Consider the following 20,878-nt stretch of genomic DNA (forward strand, 5'->3'; position numbering starts at 1 on the left):
TTCTGCATGCTGTTTGCAAATGTTAGCCTAAGAACAGGAGGATGGGACTAGTACAGGCTCAGAGAATACTCCTTAATCCGGATGTACATAGATGAAGGCACTTACTTGTCATAAACTCCTATGCAAGTCACTTCTCCTCTGCAGACCTCGGTTTATTTGTACAATGCACTGGTTGGAGGAAATGATTCTTTCCTAAATTTTTTGAAGAAAATGACCACAAATCAACAGCATTTTCTACTAGGTGGGAAAGGAAGAAAGTTGAAGCAGGGGCCTTCTCAAATGATGGTGAGAAGGTTCTATACACATGATACTGTCTACTGGAGTTTTGCCTTTAAAAGTAGTAATCAGAGGTGTTTCCCTCCTCTCTTTCTGCAGTTGGAACACTTGGGAGGGAATAAATTCCACAGCGTAAAGTAATCTTGGCAAACATATTAGCACATAAAGCCAGTCTTCAAGATATGTCCCATATTCAGAATTTTCACCACAGTATCCATGCAAAGGCTCTAGGAATCACTCTAAAAAACTCTCAAGATCTTTAAAGACAGTCTATAGTTTTTTCATCTCAAGTATTCATTTTCTTCCTACTTGGAATGCCCAGGTGTTTAAAAATATACATAGCTATAGCCTTGGACAGTTGTCTTGGTTAGAGCATTGTCACATATACCAAAACGTTGCTGGTTCAATTCCTGGTCAGGGCACAGACCTAGGTTGAGGGTTGATTCCAGGTTGCAGGTTCGATCTCCAGTCAGGGCGTAAATGGCAGGCAACTGATTGATGTTTCTCTCTCACATCAATCTTTCCTTCTCTTTCTAAAATCAATAAAAACATATCATAGGGTGAGGATAAAAAATATATATGTTTTTATATGTTTGCTATATATGTTTGTGTGTGCATGGGTATTTGTGTGTGTATATTCATGTATCATGTGTAATGCAAATGATTTTATACTATATGTTTCATGCACAGTCTAGATACACAGGTTATACATGCTAGTTATTCAACAAGTACTTATTAAACAATTATTATACCTGCCCTGGCCGGTTTTCTCAGTGGTTAGAGCATCCGCCTGCAGACCAATGAGTCCTGGGTTTGATTCCGGTCAAGGGCATGCACCTTGGTCGCGATTCCTCCCCAACCCTGGTTGGGTGGTGTGGGAGACAGCCACTCCATGTGTCCCAATGTTTCTCTCTGTCTCTTTCTCTCCCACTCTATCTGAACAAAAAAAAATGGAAACGTCCTTGGGTGAGGATAAAAAAATCTAAAAACAAAACAAAACATTTATTATACCTGTAATTAATTAACAGGCTGCTGAAAATACAAAATGAAAAGGTTGCCCTAGCCGGTTTGGCTCAGCAGTTAGAGCGTCAGCCCTCAGACCAATGAGTCGCGGGTTTGATTCCAGTCAAGGGCACGTACCTCGGTTGTGGTTCATCCCCAGCCCTGGTCGGGTCATGTGGGGGCAACTAGTCAATGTGTCTCTCTCACATCGATGTTTCTCTCTCTCCCTCCCTTACATTCTTTCTGATAAATAGCAAAATGTCCTTGGGTGAGGATTTAAAAAAAAAAAAAAAAAAGGTCAAGGTGACTATTTCTCTATTTAGGGCTCTCAAGTTTCTTGCACTCATTTGCCATTTATTATTCATAGTATATCAAGCCAAGTGTGTTCTAGAACTTTATAGGGTAAAAAAAAATCTGGTTATTATCTACTGAAGACGTTACTGAGGAGGAAAAGTTCTTTTTACTTTTTTAGGTTCTTTGGCTGGTCTAACAAGCAAATTGACATAAAACAGATTAACAGGAGAAAAACAAATTTAATTTCCCATGTATTGTAGCCCCATTAAAATGTGAGACACAAGGTCCAGTTGGACAGTTGACGCTTATCTGCCTTCCTGTGAAAAGTAATGGGATAGGGGCCTGGGGCTTCAAAGGGGAGAAAGGTAATTCACAGGACAAGAAGAGCAGATGTTTGGAAATGAGATGTTTTCCTGACTATGGATAGGTCATTCCGATAAAAATCATCTCTGGTAATAGCTCTCTCTCTGAACCAGGCCCCCTATTTAATTCTTTCTGGTAGTTATGGGAGAGGTAAAAATTTTTCGTGAGCCTGCTGGGTCTTGATTGTCTTCAGCTCAAAATAATCCACATTCCAAAGTGGCATATATAGGGGTCATGTATTCTGTTCCTCTTCAGCACTTTCTAGATATATCCATTTTATTTCATGAAAATGTCGTAGAGTTGTCCCGGCCAGTTTGGCTCAGCGGTTAGAGTATCGGCCTGCAGACCAAAGTGTCGCAGGTTTGATTCCTGTCAAGGGCACATACCTCGGTTGCAGTTTGTCCCCGGCCCTGTTCGGGTTGTGCAGGAGGCAACCAGTCAATGTGTCCCTCTCACTTCAATGTTTTTCTCTCTCTCTCCCTCCCACTCTATCTGAAAGATAAATGTAAATATATTCTCAGGTGAGGATTAAAAAAAAAAAAGAAAATGTGATGTCATAGAGTTAATAAAAATCTATTTCCCTAAGCCACAGCTTGCTATGTGTAATGATTAAGGTATATCAATAACTACATTTTCAAAAGCAAATAGAAACAGTAGCAGCAGAGGTATTGCTAAACTGGCTAGTCATTACGTCTTCTATGTGAAGCATCAGTATTTATGCACTTAGGAGGATTCATGCCAGAACAGATGCTTTGTGTTCAACTTTGTACTCTAATAAAGGTCTCCACTGAGCAAATGATAACACTGGCTACGAGAGGTTAGAGAAAAAGGACTGAAAACAGGTATATTCCCATGCCAATGAGAGAGTTTCCCACCATTTTACATAACTCTGTGGGTGCTAAAACCCCCAGCTTCAGCATAGTTGCAAAGCAACAGATTTGTTTTCATGTAGACTTGGCAGTTTTGTTATAAACACCGAACAGATGCAGTTCTTCCTATCTCCCCCTAGCGTCTCCATGTAGAGAAGTTGAGCTATGATCTCTAAATCATGATTTTTGTGTCCTTATCTACCCTCTACATGAGCATTGAGTTAACCTCCTTGGGAGTATGCATGCCCCCATATTTTATGCTCGTTATTTTGTATTGTTCACAGATTTTTCTTCTGGATAGCCTAGAATTATCAATCTTTGATCTTGCCTTCAGAACTCCTTCCTAAGGAACACCTTAGCCATGCGCACACCTTTCTAGAGACCTCCAGAAATTAGCCTCCCTCCTTTTCCTATTAGAATGAATGTGTATACCACTGACACAATGCGGCGTAGACTTGCATGGAAGTAGTCTCAACACTCAAGGTTCTTTACATACACATGACTCTCTAATCTCCTTTTATGCTTTTGTGAATGATTTCCTTAACTATTTTCTGTTAATGTTATAATCCATGCTCTCAGAGGTCTGTGAAATGTAGTTGTAATTGAAGAAAGTTGAAAGAGACTGAAGAGGGGAGAGAAACTGTTTCTGTGGCAAAATTTCTTAACGATGAAACTCTTATTACCAACATAAATAGCACCATACATAATTAACGGTGTAGGAAAGGCAATATTGGAAAAGAAAATGTTCAGGGATATATTCGGTATAACAGTCCAATTCAAGGTAACTATCAGGATGTTTTTGGGAGGGAACAGATTTTTGCAATGTGTGAAGTATTTTTATTTTGAATTTAGAGATAAGGAAATTTGACAATACAATAAGCAAATGAAGAGATACACATAGGAAATGTATAGTGAAATTAGAAATAGATTTCAGACCTCATGTACAAAATCTGTCCAATATTTGTTCATTGCTTTTCAGTTCACAGTGTTTCAATATTTGTCATCATTTGAGCCTAAGGTCATACTAGGAAAGAGGAATTATCTTCTTTCACGTTTTACAAATGCGATCATTGTGGCTTAGCGAACTCTAGGTTGAGAAAGCAGGCCAATTTGTGAACCGAATCACAACTTAAACTCATACCATCTGAATACATGTCCTGTGCTCCTTTCCCCATTCTAGTCTGCATCCCAGTGATTTCCCTTCAAAATAAAGAATGCTTTTTATACATCTGTGATCTCTCATCACCCCTAAAGTACTAAAGGACCAACAAAAAGAATCCCTCAGGCTGCATGTCAGGGGTTGTTTCAGATAGGGGTTCATTCGATAATCAACAAATATTTATTGTGGGCCTAACATGTACCAGGCCTGCCTCAAGACCTTGGGAATACAGAACTAAATGCCTACATTAAAATGTTGGTCATCGCCGGCTGGTGTGGCTCACTGGTTGAGCACCAAGCCATGCACCAAGAGGTTGCTGGTTTGATTCCCAAACAGGGCACATGGCCAGGTTGTGGGCCAAATTCCCAGTGGGGAGCATGCAGGAGGCGGCCAATCTATGCGTTCTCTCTCATTGATGTTTCTATCTTTCTCTCTTCCTCTCTCTAAAAATCAATAAAGAAAAAATATTTTAAGAATAAATAAAATACAATGTTGGTCATCACGGGTTCGGTCCTGTGTGAAGCTCTCATCCCATGTCTATGCAAAGACTCCTTTTGCAAAATGTTCTTAAGAGTGGGACTTTACGCATTACTTACCAAATAGTATTAGTCCAAGTTTTAGAATATCTCATTATATCCAAAATATTTTTCCAATAATTATAAATAATCTCTGTCAAAACCTGCATTTCACTTCTTAGTGGTGAACTATATATATTGCACTTTTACAATATGTTCAAAGGGTTTTAGTGTTACCTCAATAGGTCCATATCACACCTCTAGTTTGAGAGTGAAACTTATTGTCATAAATTTACTCTGGAAGAAATCTAAAATACATCAAAGTAATTACCAAAGAACTGGAACCTGGAATTAGAAGGAGTCTAATGCACCCTCCCACTTCTGCCTTCCTACATAATTATTGTTTACAAAATCAAAGTATAGTTTGTAATGAAGTACATACTACCTGTTGATGCCGTACTCTAGACTTTAAGTCAGTTCTTTATTATGTTGGTATGGTTAATGCAGCACCATTATAAAAACTAAGGTGAAAATATTGTGTTTTGATTTCCATATTTTTGGCAATTATTTGCATAGCAGCTATGTAATAGTGAGGCATAAACAATCTCAAGCTAGTCCCTTATCTTTTCCTACTATTAAAGCATTCAGATACCTCACCTGATTCATCAGCTCTCTCTTGCTTTAATAACGTTTTCTAGGCAATGCCCAGTACTAGACACAAATACACACACACACACACACACACACGCAGACACATCAAGTGATACTGGAACATAGATCAAAATGTCATGGCTACTTTCTCTCACTGATCTTCTGCATGTGTTTACTGTTGTGTTAAATGGCTCACTCATTTTGTAATTAAAATAAAAATTATTTTATATACCCTCAAAAATAATTTTATTAAATCAATTTCACAGTTGCTTCAGACATACTTCAAAGCAGTATGTTCTAAAATGTAGTTATTTTTAGGTTGGTCAGAAACTTAAGGAAAACGTTTAGGTACATAATTGAGAAGCTGTAAAGGAGAAGGCACCTTCCTTGGTGAATTCACAAGGTAGCTGGAAAGATCAAATGGGAACATAATTTGGCCAGAGAAAGATGACCAACAAATATGTCAGCAGGTGTGTGATGCCGTAGTGGAGATTAGACACAAATGTTGAGACTAACAGATAAAGCTGAGATTTCTCACAGCAAATGTGCCTTGACCAAGGAATTAAAAGGGCTAATTACTATGCAAATTAAAGGCTTAATTAATACTAGGGATAAAGACATAAAGGAGATGTGTAAATCTGATTCCAAACAATAGTGTCTTCTGTCATTTGGTGCATGGAGTACTATTATACTTCCTTACTTTAGTAAACAAATCTTGTTGAAACGTGTTTCCGTACAGTGGCTTAAAAATGACAGCAGTGCAGACGAAGAAAGTAATGTTCACAGACAGAACGCCGAGGGGTCCTACATCCCTTGAAAACAGTGCCATGTCCAGAAACTGAAGAGCCCTGCCCTGTCCCTAGGAATGTGCTCTGTATGACGGTACACATATGAGGAACATATTCTGACAAAAAAGAATTACCTTCCATTTTCATTCAGGTTATACAACCACACTGCTTGACCTTAAGAGGCCACATTTTACACCAATTTTAAAACTGGTTATGTTCACTTCAGTGGCAGCATAAAGACACATACCTTTCATTTTTTAGTGATGAGTCACAATTAAAAGACTTTTCACATGCAAAGACTTCAGTTTTTAAGATACTACTTCTGAAACTGGGGTTTATGTCTGGAGTCTCTGGGGTCCCTGAGAATTTGTTACATGTTTGTTTCTTTGAAGGGCATTTTTTTTTTTTTTTTTGGTTGTTATTCCTCTTTAAAGGTTGGTTATTCACTATCAAGTGGTGGACCTCTGGTTAGATGGAAACTTCACAGGCTTTGGAATCAGACAAGCTGGGATTCCAGTCATGTCTAGAACAAGTCAAGATACAAGCCAATAGGGCCCAACACCCTGACCCTCAGAGACTTAGCCCGTTGTCCCTGGGGGAGGCCAGCTCTTGGTGCTCCTCATTCTGGTCTTGGCTCTTTCACTCACTGGTATGTGGCACTGAGCTAGTCATATGCCCATTCTGGGACTCGCCTTCCTTGCTCACAGAGGGGTAAGGGCATCTTTATTAAGGCGCTGCAAGAATTCGGTGAAATAATATAAGAAAATCAGCTATTACATAGGCATTCACAAACAGCGAAGATGATGACAGTTAATAAGTATTATGTCAATCACATGGCTGTTCTGTTGATCTTAACACAAGCAGCCCTAGATGGGCAATGCGGCTTTGTCACTGATGAAAGCATAGGCACCTCTTCTACTAAACTATCATAGCATCGACCACGTCATTAGCTCTTCCATAGAGACCACGAGTCTATGAAAAAGGTTGCCAGCTCCAGTGCGGAGGACAGTAGCATAGATTAAAGAACCTGATTTCCAGTATTCTAGGCAGTCTGAGGAACTCGAGACTGGTATTTGGTTACTTACAATGAGACCTTTCATTTATTTGTTTGTTTATAGTAAAATTTTGGGGGTGACCTCGGTTAATAAAATTATATGGGCCCAGGCAGTATGGATTGAACATCGTCCCATGAAGTGAAAGGTCCCGATTTGATTCCCAGTCAAGGCACATGCCCGGGTTTTGGCTCCAGTAGAGGGTGTGCAGGAGACAGCCGATCTAGGTTTCTCACATCGATGTTTCTATCTCTCTCTCCCTAACGCTCTCTCTAAAAAATATTTAAAAAATTTAAATATATTTAAAAAATTATATGGGTTTCAGGGGTACAATTCTATAACACATCAATTGTATATTGTATTGTGTTCACCACCCCAAGTAAGTCTCCTTCCATCACCATATAGTGAGAACTTTCTAAGTGCAAAGTGCTGTATTAAACATTTTATATGTACTATCTCATTGAAACCTTATAGTTAGCTTAACTAAATACAATTTTCACAATGATCTTATAGATAAAATACTGAGGTTTATTGTTAATGCTCAAGATGACCAAGATAGTAAGGAGATGAGCTGTGTTGAGGTCAGAATCTGAGCTTTTAACCGTGACTGTGGTATTACATTTCAGCCTTGAGTACCTCGATACTCAGGTTGGCACCCAGGATTAACTGTATAAATCTGTTCTTCTTCCAGAATTTCAAAATGTTAAACAGTTCTAACTGTATGCTTATTTACCATAAACTCTCCCAGGAGGAATAAGAACTAAAGAAAAGTCTATCTTAGGAACACTCAAGATTTGGATGAACACATTCAAAAAGTACCTGGTTCTCAGCAATCAATACCCTTTCGTTTTTGTCACCATCACCAAGATCTCCATAAATACTTCTTCCCACTTCTCATGAGCTGCTAGTGATGAATTCCCTGCCCTGACCAGTTCAAGGCTCCGAATTCAGTAGTGGAGCTGAAGTGTGTTCATGACTTACTTCTAAAGCTTACCATTGGTAGCATTTTAGTTCCCTGAGAGAGTCTGATCAGGATAAAGCTTGGGTCTTAGAAAACTCACTAGAAAGAACTAGAAACTGGGAATCCTGATACCTGACATGGCTTTCCACATATGTGCCTGAAACACATCAGTCCAGATTGTAAAGTGTGTTTACAGAGTTCACAAGATTAAAAGGTTATCTTTTCAAACATATATTTCAAAAGTCTGAGAGTCTGAGACTTTAAAATAAAACCTAATCATTTATCTTTCTAAATTGGGGCTATAGCCCTGGCTGGTTTGGCTTAGTGGTTAGAGCGTTGGCCCATGGACTGAAGGGGTCATGGGTTGGATTCTGGTCAAGGGCACATGCCTGGGTTGCAGGTTCAGTCCCCAGCCCCAGTCAGGGTTGTGTGGGAGGCAACCAGTCAACGCATCTCTCTCACATCGATGTTTCTCTCTTTCACTCTCCCTTCCTTCCTTCCCCCCTCTTTAATGTGAATATCTCCATTAATGGATTAACAAAAAACAAATTAATTAATTTTAAAAGGGGGGACTATATATTGTGTTGGATGTTTATATGTAGCTATTATGATGTTCATTTTATAGCTAGGGAAACTGGCTTACAGGGGTGAGTAACTTAACTCAGTCACTATAAGTGGTTTCTCGGGCAAACAAGAACCACTGCCAGCCTGGCTATGGTGGATCCAAACCACTCCCGACTCACACTACATCCACATACCATGAAGTATGCGCACTTCTTGGGAACGAACATTTTTGACAGTAATTTCTTTTTTTTTTTTTTTTTATCCTCACCGGAGGACATTTTTCCATTTTTTGCTCAGGTAGAGTGGGAGGGAGAGAGAGAGAAACATCGATGTGAAAGGGACACATCGAGTGGCTGCCACCCGCACAACCAACCAGGGCCGGGGACAAACTGCAACCGAGGTACATGCCCTTAGCGGGAACCGAACCCGGGTCTCTCAGGACTGCAGGCCGACGCTCTAACCGCTAGGCCAAACCGGCCAGGGCTTTTTACAGTAATTTCATCAAACCTCTTCCAGTGGATCTTCTGGCATTTCTATAAAGACATTATTGTTTTCATTTTTTAAAATTAAATATATGCTTTTTCATTATAAAACTTCCAGAAATATAGACATATTGTAAAAAGGTAAGCAAAGTCCCCATTCACCTGTCCCCTGCACTGTGTCTCCCCCACACCACTCTCCACCCCAAAGGAAAGTGCTGCTCACAGTCTGGCGTGTCCGCTCAGGTCTCTGTCCATGACTATGTGTATACACATATTTACATGACTTTGGTGTTTTAGACTTTGTTTTTCTTACTTTACATAATAAATGTTATGTCATCCGATATGTTTTGGATGATTACAATATGCCAGTTAGTACTGTAAACCGTGTTCATGTAGTATGTCCTTCCTTTCTGACCCTCCACCCGCTTTGGAGGTAGGCACTGTGGGGTCTCAGGTAATATACACAGATTACCCATAGAGCTTAAGAAATGTTTATCTAGTTAATTTTTATCTTATTTTGTCACTTCTCTTATATAAAACACCGGTAAGTTACTAAATAAAATTAGAAGTAATTGTTTCACTTTTTATTATAGGTGATTATACAAATATTTAATAGTTTTAGAAAGTAAATTCCATGTATAGATTTCTGACTTAGAACATTTCCTTCTTCCACTGAAGAAATAATAACTAAGTCTTTAAATTAGGATGGACTTCTCCTCATTATATACCATTTTAACACACCCTTCTTGAGCTTTTCCGGGTGATAATAACATTAATACAGTCTCTCCAAGTTGGACCAAAAGGCCAACATGGCGCAAGGTGATCCCTGCCCATGGCGAAGGCAGAATGACCACCCCGAACTGAGTGTGCCTGCAGTCCTCGTGACTCAAAAACGTCTCAGATGTGTTCAGACTTTGGAATGCTTATTATAAAAAAACAGATTCTGTGCCAAGGATCAGACATAACCAGAACTTTTGATTCTTCAGTTGAAGAAATAATGAATATCCTTCTAAGTGGCTCTTACAAGAAAGTGGTATATAAAACTAGAACTATATTACTGACTTACCAGTCCTCTCTCGAGAGGCCCATGTCACAGAAAGCCAGAGACTGGCAAGAAATCAGGGCAAGGGTGAGTTAGGAATCGGCATGTGTCCTGGCACCACTGAACCCAGCCCTTCATGTGGCAGCTTCAGGACAGTGGCCAAGACAACTGTCTTGGTTGGGTCTACCAGCATGTCCATTGCAGTTAAGCCTATATTCTAATGGACACATCTTATTCCTCAAATGTTAACCCATCAATCAGAAGTCGGGCACATTGTCTTTAGGGGTGAGTTTTCTGTCCTGACTTTTAATGTTTTATGATTAATCTCAGATTTTCAGAAGATAATCATTCCCTCACTTCTAAATTCTAGGGGGCACATCCCATTTACATGTATGGCCTCCTCCATGATCAGCATTACATTACTTTTCTTGAATAATTTTTAAGTTTAAAAAAGATCTGATGGATACTATGGCTTCATTTCATGTAAACTAAAAAAAAAAAAAGATCAGGATGATCTGTTTGTAATAAAAATTATGGAATTTTCTTTTTTTTCTGTATTTTAAGTAGGATTTAAGTGTCCGACTTTCTATATATTAGGTGAGGAGAATAAAATTGTTGCTATATTAATAACTATGTCAGTATACTCATAAAAAGTTTTAACATTACATCCCAAATGGTGAGATATGTCAGTTGCAATCAGTGATTACTAGCCCACGCTATTAGTCTGTTTCCCTAATTTTTTTTTTTGCAAAAGACATTAAACTTGTTTACATTGATTTCTTCTTTTGATGTCAAACAAACAAAGCTTGAGACCAAAATTGAGAAGAAAAGTCCCTCTTCATCGTGATAAAGTCCAACTTTTAAGGCTGCTCAATTCAGGCACCTGCAGTTCCTTTGCTGACAATTTAATTATAAAGAGCTACTACGGGATTTTTCTTGGTGTGAAGTTAATTTTGTTTCCAGGTTTTCTCTTAATTCCATAAAGTCTTAAAATTATTATGACTAAAGTGTCACATGCAGTTATTAAAACATGCAAACAGTATAAAAGGATCTAAAGTGAAAAATAAAAGTTCCCCACATTTCTTTACCCAATTTCCACTCCTTAGAGATAACTACTAAGAATATTTTATGTATCTTCCTAGAAATTTCCTGAATGTATGAAAACATACCTACAGTCTCTCACATAACTTTAGCTATAATTATAGACATATATTTGTGAATGCACATGTGTGCATAATTTTCAAATTAAGACTCTTTGGAGATCATGTTACAGCTCATTTTCTAGATTCAGCAAACACACTGGTATTGATTACATATATACACATATATATTGCTTCAAAACACAATTTACAGTGCTGCCACTTTGGATAGATTACTGGCGAAGTACAGCAGTCAGAGAGAATCACTCTATTTACATAAAAATATTGCAATTGATATCAAGCCCTGGCCAGTTCGGCTTAGTGGTTAGAGTGTCGCCTGCAGACCTTAAGGGTCTTGGGTTCGATTTCCGGTCAGGGCACGTACCTGGGTTGCAGGTTTGATCCACAGGCCCAGTCAGAGTCATACGGGAGGCAACCAATTGATGTGTCTCTCTCACATGGATGTTTCTCTCTCACACGGATGTTTCTCTCTCACACGGATGTTTCTCTCTCACACGGATGTGTCTCTCTCACACGGATGTTTCTCTCTCACATGGATGTGTCTCTCTTTCTCCCCCTGCCCCTTCCACTCTATCTAAAAATGAATGGAAAAATAGCCTCAGGTGAGGATTTACAACAACAACAACAAAATACAAGGTCAATAATCTCTAGCAATGGAAAAGAGCATCGCAGAAACTTAAGGGAGGAAGAAACTATAGAGGTCATGGAAACCAATTCCCCACTGGCACCCTAGTCAGCTGATTATCCACTTTTTTACTTGAACTTCTTTAGGGATGGGTACTTCACTGGCTCACAAGACAACATTCCCTTTTCAGACACCTCTATTCTTTATATTTGTTCATTGGTGATCCCAGTTGTTCATCAAAAGATAAACTCTATCATCCTTCACCATGGGGGGGGAGGGGGGATGCTCTAGCAGGTGTGTCTACAAGCCATGGATTTATAGCTTAAGATGGAAGCACTCAGATGTGAAATACAATACAAGCTCACTAGTTCTTCCTGGGTTTTTATGTATACGACTAAAATAAAAGATTCTCTTGCCTTTCTTGAAAAATGAGGGAAGAATGGCAATGCCATGTATTGGCAAGGGTGGAGAGAAATGGGTCCTCTTGGCACTGTTGCTAGAATCATGTGGCAGAGCTGAATCCAAGGAATTATAGCCCCGCCTTTTACCAGCTAGGTGTCTTTAAGTACACAATGAGTTTAATATACTTAAAAGAGCTGGGATTCTAGAAGCCTGCTAAATAATAAGAGCTCATTAAGCATTTGTTTTTTTGGTTTTTTTTTTTTTGTCCTTCCCATTTGATTAATGGCTTAACTTTTTGATGATTATAGGAAAAGATGAGATAAGAATTGTTCCTACTACTCATTTTTCTCTTTCTTCCTTTTATTCCATTTCATAGAAGAAGGGGGGCCTGGCTACATGTAAAGTAACTTCTTGTCCTGCACATACTAAGTCTGAGTGGCTAAGGTTGGCATTAGCCATCCCTGCACAGAAGGAACACCTGAAATGCTTAGCGCCCACTTCAACTTGGGAGCCTCCTCTCTGTAGAATAAAGTGAATTCAAAACCAACTGACCCTTTAGGATTTTAGTCACAGTGGCTGATGCTAAACATGGGCGAGTTCACCATAGGAAGGTAATGAAGTGACCATCACCCTCAGAAATATTTTTACAAAGCGTTCTACAGTCTCTTGTCAAACCTTATGCTTCTTACCAGAAATATGTGAGTAGAAAATATTAGGACTCAGATAGATGTTCATATACATTTTTTAGAGAGAAAATTAGTCATTGCTCAGATTGCAGAAAAGGATAAGGAATAATCAACTAGAATTTCATGGACAAGAGTCTGAAATCATTTTACCATTTTAAAAGGTGATGATAAAATTGTATTGCAATGAAAAAATACATAAGGAACTACCAAGTATAACAATTTAATCTCCAAGATTGGTGATTTTAGTTCCACTATAAAACTTAATGATTTAATGGTAGACTAAATATTGTTTATTGAAAAAAATCTTTCTGCAGTAAAAGCACATTATTATTTAAAATATATTTATAAGTCTCTGGTGCTAAATATTTCCACAGGGTGAAAGTCTGACAAAATTCTATGTACATGACTTCATTTGTCATGTTCCCATTCTGCCATGTTTTAGGCTATATATTTCAACTTGCTTAATAATATTTCTCTCCCTCACCATGAGGGCAGAGGCTATGACTAATCAATGCTAGTATTTCCGTAATGCCCAACCAGTTATTTGGGAACTGAGCATTGAATGTCTACATTAAAGTACACCTTGGTCCTGCTTCTAATTTGTGTGTTTGAAATGCATTAGCAGAACCCCAGTCCCTCCTCTGCCTTCTGCCGGCCAAACCCAGCCACCTGGATCTCAGGTTCTTGGTTGAAGAAAGACTAAAACGTCTTTCGAGTATCTGCTACTGTGCCACTTTACTTAAAAAAGAAAGAAAGAAAAAGAACTTTTTTGAAGTAATACAGCAGAATTTCTTCCTGGTGGCAGGAACTACTCTACTTCGGATATTGTCGGTCTCAAGAATCACTGTCCTCAGGGGTACTGGCAGAACATAGAAATGAAGGAGTTATTTTTCTTTTCTGATAAGTACACCAAGAATGTGCACATTTTAGTTTTTTACCATCCTCTATTCCTAATCTGGAATGAGATTTTGAAGTTTCAGAGTGAAAGAGCTTAAAAGAAAAAAAAAAGACATCATTTATAGTATTGTATAGTATGCATATTGATACGTATAGTACAGTCTATGTGATTTGGGTTGGATATAAATGATGATTAATTTTGGCAGCCTAATTTACTACCTGGGTAGCATCAATCACCAGGGCATTCTTCTCTGACCATCCTCCCACAGCCCTCGTATAGACCTGGGGACTCTGAACACAATGTGACTCGGGCACATGTAGCTCACGTGTTTGAGGCAGTTAAGCAAACCTCAGCAAGCATCACATTATCAATGTCCAGATGGAGAAGCTGGATGGACAGAATGAAAAGAGCCTGTGTTTCCTGAGTGTTCATGATAAGATTCTAGACTCGAAAGGAGTTCCAAGGAATCAACCCATTTTTCTGTTTTCAATGTGGAACTAGTTTCAAAGGATGAAAAGTGGCACCAAATCTTCTAGTATTGCTCCTAAACCAGCAACAGCACGGACTTCCTTCTGGATGGCTTTGTCCCTGTGTGAACTGTTTAAATACTCATTTTCCCAGAGGCATTACTTTGACCACCTTCAAAAGCTACCCTAAGGGGCTTGTGCTGCTTTTAATCTTCCTCTTTCTTATTTATATCATCCACATCCACAGGAGGAGTTCCAAATATGTGGCAGGCCTTTTAAAGAACCTTCTATTTTAAAATAATGTTAGACTTCATATAATAGCTACAAATATAGTACCAAAATTCATCCAGATTCTCCCGCCTGTTAACAATTTACATTGACCTTCTCATTCCCCTGCCCCATCTCTCTCTGTCACTCACTCACACACACACACACACACACACACACACACACACACTGCCTTAAACATTCTTCTACTTGTGGCTGACAGGCGGGCTCTCTCTGGAGCACACCCAAGCCTTCCTTCCCTCTCACGCGAGCATCTTTACTTTTCTCTTCTAAACTCTTTTTTGGTTTGTTTGTTTTTGTGGTACGTGCCCTTAGTGGGAACGAGCACTCTCTGGTCCGCAGCTAACGCTCAACCGCTGAGCCAAACTGGCCAGGGCTCTTCTAAACTCTTAAGGGCCCCTGGAGACTTGCAACCAGGGAAGCAACGGACAGAGGCAGTTCATCCCACCCTACCCCGGAACCTGCTCCCAAGGCCCCGTTCACCTGCCTTTTCACTGAGCTGACAGCAGCCCCGCCTTGGCTCTCTTATTTCCTGTGATGTTTCTAGGGAACCAAAGCAGACCCCTGCCTAGGCTCTCTCCCGTCACTCCTTCTGCCCTCAGCCCTTCCTTTGTTGAAACGTACTCTCAGAACAAAACTAAAAAGTGGCAGACATGATATTACTTCACCTCTAAATACTCCGGTGAGCATTTCTCATAGACAAGAACAGTTATGGGGCGTACATGCTGTCCTTCCCCACTCTTGCATAATTGCCGTCATAATTAATGACTTGCATCCTTTTCCTGCTGAGTCCAGACCTTTCCTAAAACTATCTTTCAAAAGTGCCCTGCAAGTTGCCACCTCGCATCAATCAGACAGCTAATATAATCCAGTTAGATCATGCAACAGGGTCTACCTGACGCATACTAGGGGCAATCAGGAAATGCCCTCAATTTCTCACCTTTCTATTGACTTTGTGCCAAGAAATTCTATTCTCATTAAATTATCCTTTCAGCCAGAGCCTATAACCCATATGAAAACATGAAATAGTAGCTGGAAGACTTTGAACCATAGATGGTATTCAGTAAATATATTTTGAATGCTGGATATAGAAACAACACTTTTGCCTTCTACTATGTAAACTGTATGGGAACAAGGATTTGAAGAGTCAGTTAAGTAAGAGAAAAGAGAGAAAAGGTTACAGGAATAGGAAATAATTTTTTAGCATTTTTGTCTAAGAAAAGATGTTGCCTGTAAGTCATTATTTTGCACCATACACCATAGCTTACAAAGCATTTTCACATTTGCTATCTTCTTTCCTAGAGATGATGCTGTGATGCTTAGACAATAAATATAACTTTTGCTACATATGTTTCAATGCAATGTGTATAGCATAGATTTGCTAGAATATAGTATTTGCTCAATAAATGTGACTCTTAATAATAGCCTTCTGCCAAATACTATAGTTACTTGGCCAAGTAAGGAATGAATCAAGCTATACTATCTCCATGTGCTCAGTTCCTTTAGAGGATTGCGTTTAATGGTAATATCCCTGTGCTGAATTAACTCTTGAAAAACATCCACTTGTTTTTCCTTTACTCTGGCTATGTTCAGAGTTTGCCAGAAACCATGGCCCTGACAACTCTGTTGAAATGAAATAAAATTTCAACTTTCATGTTCTACTTAACAATTTGGAGTTTATTCATTTTTTAAGTTTGCTTTGTAATGTAATATTTATTGCCATTATCCCTTATTTGGGAGTTCTTAAAACTTAGTTTGGGAATGCTAGAATACGTATGTGAGAAGAAAGTCAGGATAACTAAGAGATTTATGGTCTTTTTATATGTGGTTTTTGTCAATAGGGAAAAAAATGAACTAGAACATGACAAGGGTTATTTTGGCAGATTTTGGATCCATGATGATAAATCCAGATTGTGTATTGATTTAATAGGGACCAACCTTAAATAGGAATTTAAGAATAGACCTTAAAATTGTTCCCCACTCTGGTCAGTTCCCCTCCCTCTAGTTGGTGTCCTACAGTGGCCTGGGAAATTATATAAATTCCCCAACAAATATGTGTCCTGCTTCAAGGTCATCTTGTATGATGGGGAAACGACATCTGTATCCTTTACACCAGTACACTTAGTGTAAAATAAAACTATTTTCTTAGAAGTTTATATTGGTATGATATCTTTGGGTTATAATTTAATCAAGTTGATTTTTATTAGCATACAGATTTGTTGCCCATGATCTTGATCTGTACCTTGGAGTACATTTAAACTGACAAACATTCTTTATGCGATGCTAAGCATTTTTCAGATGTATGCGGTTCTTCAGGGGCAGTAATTTTTAATTGCTCTCCTTTCCAGCCATGCTACAATTTATATTTATGAGTGGGATGAAAAGTTGAATTTCCTAGGAGATGGAAAACTTATTTAGTGAAACAACTGACTACATCCTCTGCTAAAATTGAAATCCTACGTAGATTCGCACATGATAAAGTGGGGAATTTTGAGAGGATCTTAAGAGTTGTCGTGTATTACATTGATGTATCCTGTAACTTTACTATAATTATTACATCATTATAATGATGTGCACAATAACTTTAAAGGGCAGCTAAAAAGACAGTGAAAAAGTTTCTTCAAACACTGCTTCTTTCAGTCATGATAGCAAGTAATCTTTTTAGTGAACCGTAGCTTTACTTGGCATCAGACATGGAAAATCAACATGCTTTAAAGCACAGTGCCAGCTCAAAATGGAACTGCTCGAACATTTTGATTTAATTAATATGTGAAATGAGCTCTCGATATGATTATTAGCAGTCAAAAATAGATAAATAACAAGGCTGAACTCAAATGGATGCTACTTTCTGTGTTGGAGCCTTTTAAATGATCCTAATGCAACCATCTTACCTTATTGGCACTGATAAGCAAGCGGGTTGAAATGATATTGTCAGACTCTGTATCACTGTCTTTTTCACAACCACGAACCATGAAGTCTCGTAGGAGCACTATCAAATGCTCGCATCTCTGAGCTGGAATTGGACATGGGGAATGATTTACGGTAGATAAAGACAAGGCCAAGATTTTCCACTTTCCAAATTGGTTGTTTTGCGTGCCATGGAGTAGCCAATATAAATAGAGGAAAAGAATTTGCATTTACACTTTAATTTCAAAAGTCCAGACATCATTTCTGGGGATGCTCAGCAATTTCATAACATTAAATGTTGGGTTATTTTTGTTTGCTGTCAGTCTTAAAACAAATTTATTCTATTTGGATTTCAGCCAAAATTCTTTAAGGAGAAATGCACTTTGACTTATTTTTTTTTTATATCAAGTTAATTTTGTGACAAGAGTAACAAATAACTTTAAAAGTATCCTCTAGCCCTGGCTGGTCTGGTCAGTGGTTAGAGCGTTGGCCTGAGCACAGTAAGGTCTCGGGTTTAATTCCCAGTCAAGGGCATGTACCTGGGTTGCAGGTTCGATCCCCTGCCCCAAGTCAGTCAGTCTCTCTCCTCTCACTCTCTCTCTCTCTCTCTCTCTCTCTCTCTCTCTCTCTCTCTCTCTCTCTCTCTCTCTCTGTCTCTCTCTCTCTCCTGCCCATTTTCTCTAAAAATTAGTGGAAAAAATATCCTCCCATGAGGATTAACACATACTAAAAAACTATTCTCTATATGACAATAACCCAATGCCTTTTTGTAAGCAAATTTTGGTGCTACCCATACTTGAAAACCCTTCTGAGAACAAATAAAATAAGTATATACTACATGATTCACACACTTGGAAATGAGTCTAACAAGAATCTATTTGCCATCTCTTGACTTTACACATGAAATTAATTTTGACCCAGCCAAAAATCTTTGTTGTTCCAATTAAACACTGATGATACATATCTACAGTAAATATACATATTCCCAAATCCTCACCCCTTACTGGGCCTTAAAGACAGATGGAAACTCTCAGTTGCACGCCATTTAACTACATAAATATCCACCCTGGGCACTGCTCCCCACCTCTGCTTCTAGAAATGTTACTACAATAGTAATCAAGTGAATATATCACATTTTTTAAGCATGAACCACACCCACTCTTGTACAGGCCCCAGAAGAAATATAAATGAAATTGAAGACATGGATTTCAAGTTACTTGCAAACCAATGAGGCTACTACTAAAACAATAGCAATAGTTAACCCCCATGGTATCAAAAATCTGATCTAATTCCAAGGCCCATGATCTATAATAAAATATATATTTTTATATGAAACACATTATGTCATAACCATTTAATACTGTACCTAAGACCAGGTCATTTACATCTTTATGTACAACTCCAGCCCCACCTCAGTTCCTGAGATGTGCCATGGATACTCTTATTTCTTGACATTTGTATAGGTTGTTCATTTTGCCTGGATACTTCTTCCTTTCCCAACCCTGCCCCTCATACCCCATCCAGTCAACTATGACCTTTTATCCTTCAAGTCATACCACTGATAACCCTGTGCTATATTTTGTTTTTGTTTTTCTTATTTTTTACTTTTTATATCCCTCTCTAGACTGTAAGTTCTTTCATAGCCAAAACCATGTCCAATATATTTCATCTCTATAAATTTAGCAGAGTATAAGAGCTCAGTATTAGAGAAATAAATTAGTAACGTTATCTAGAAAGTGATGGGTAACCATAGGTAGAAGTAAAATTAGCCTGGGCAAATTTGGGGTAGAATAAGCACTAATTTCTTAGGAATCTGTAATGAGAATGATTGACATAAATGAGAAGGTTATGTTGGAATTAATGTAAATAACATAGTAAAGGTAAAATAATAATTAATAGAGAATTCTGAGCTAAGAAGGTTGAATATGGTTGGATAGGCAATAAGGACCAATTATAGTTGTTATTTTAGAGAAGTTATGTAATGAAAGCTGTGTTATATTTTTGCATACTTTATTTTTTTCTTAAAATTTTCTTCTTGAGAACTAAACAGTTCCATGTGTTTTCTATTATGGGATCCTTAAAGTATGCTGTACTTTTGAAATACTCATAAACAAGAAAGCACATTGTTGATTACTAAGGAATGGAAGTATGCAATAAAATTAAAAATTACAAAAATATTTTTGGAACAAGGAGAGAAGGGTATACTTGTATAAGATAGAAATATTTCAAATATGTGTTTTTTTCTATCAGATATAATTCCATAATTACAAAGATTTTATAACTATATAATATACCCTCAATAAGTTAATCTAAGTTGCCTTTATTAATATGCTGATATTTTCTACACAAAAAATGTAATGTTTTAATCATGCAATTGGCATTGAATGATTAGCGATTTATATAAATCTCCATGTTTATGATTATGTGATTTATCTTGTAATTAAGGTTTTTTCTGATTAAAATGTAATAAATACCCCTGAAGATATTTTAGAAAGTACCTAAATGGGAGACAAAAATTATATTACCCAAGGCTATTATTATATAATTTTTGTCTTGTTATATTCAATTATTTTTCATCTGTAGTTTTTCCTTTGCAGTGTTGAAATTATAATCTATACCTTATATATTACTTTTTTGTAGAGCCTAGATTTTTGCTTGACATTGTATCACAAACTTTTTCCCATGTGATTTTCTTAAACCTAATTATATATTGCCTGAGTGAGATTCCATTTCATGTGCATTTCTCTAATATTAGATATTTAACTTGTTTCTTATATTTTTGTTGTGATGATACAATATGTCAGGTTATTCCTTTAACAATTCCTAGGCTGAGGGAATTAATGTCATTCTTTTTGCAACGTGATTTTCTAATTCTTGATGTTTATGTTTTTGTCAGACTGAATATCCTAGTAGGCTTTTTTTTTTTTAAAGGATTCATGAATGCTGTGTTTTCTGAGCTCCTGCACAGAAAAAAGTAAGCATGGGGTTCACAACCAGGTAGATCTAGGCCCGAATCCCATCTCCATCACTTGGTACTTGTGTAACACTGGCAAATTACAGATTCTCTCTGAGTTGCAATTCAGATAATATTTACCATTAGAGTTTTTTATGAAGATTGGGTGAAAAAAATTAAAAAATACATATACATATATAAAGTTCTTGTCATGGTGCCTGGAACCAGTGATTTATTAAAGGCTAGCTATTATTGTATATGCTATTACTAATGTTGTTGGAGTTCTTTACTGTCACTATGAAAGTCAGCCTGGATTAGTTAAAAATTTCGAAGGGATTACAAAAACAATAAGAAATTAAAACAGCAAATACCTCTACTATCGCTAAAGTACATTGCTACCAGGACCCTTCCTATACCTGCCACCACCCCGGGGGGTCACTTATGAGAACTACACTTATTTCCTAGAATTCAATA

The 20,878-nt window shown here is 37.9% G+C and overlaps 1 protein-coding gene across 1 annotated transcript in view; it reads left to right on the forward strand.

Moving 5' to 3' along the window:
• Positions 1 to 20,878, forward strand: part of LURAP1L (leucine rich adaptor protein 1 like) — a 42,939-nt gene that overhangs the window by 1,637 nt on the left and 20,424 nt on the right. The window lies entirely within an intron of this gene.

Source organism: Molossus molossus, unplaced genomic scaffold (assembly GCF_014108415.1).
Source record: "Molossus molossus isolate mMolMol1 unplaced genomic scaffold, mMolMol1.p scaffold_m16_p_14, whole genome shotgun sequence".
NCBI classification, from domain to species: Eukaryota; Metazoa; Chordata; class Mammalia; order Chiroptera; family Molossidae; genus Molossus; species Molossus molossus.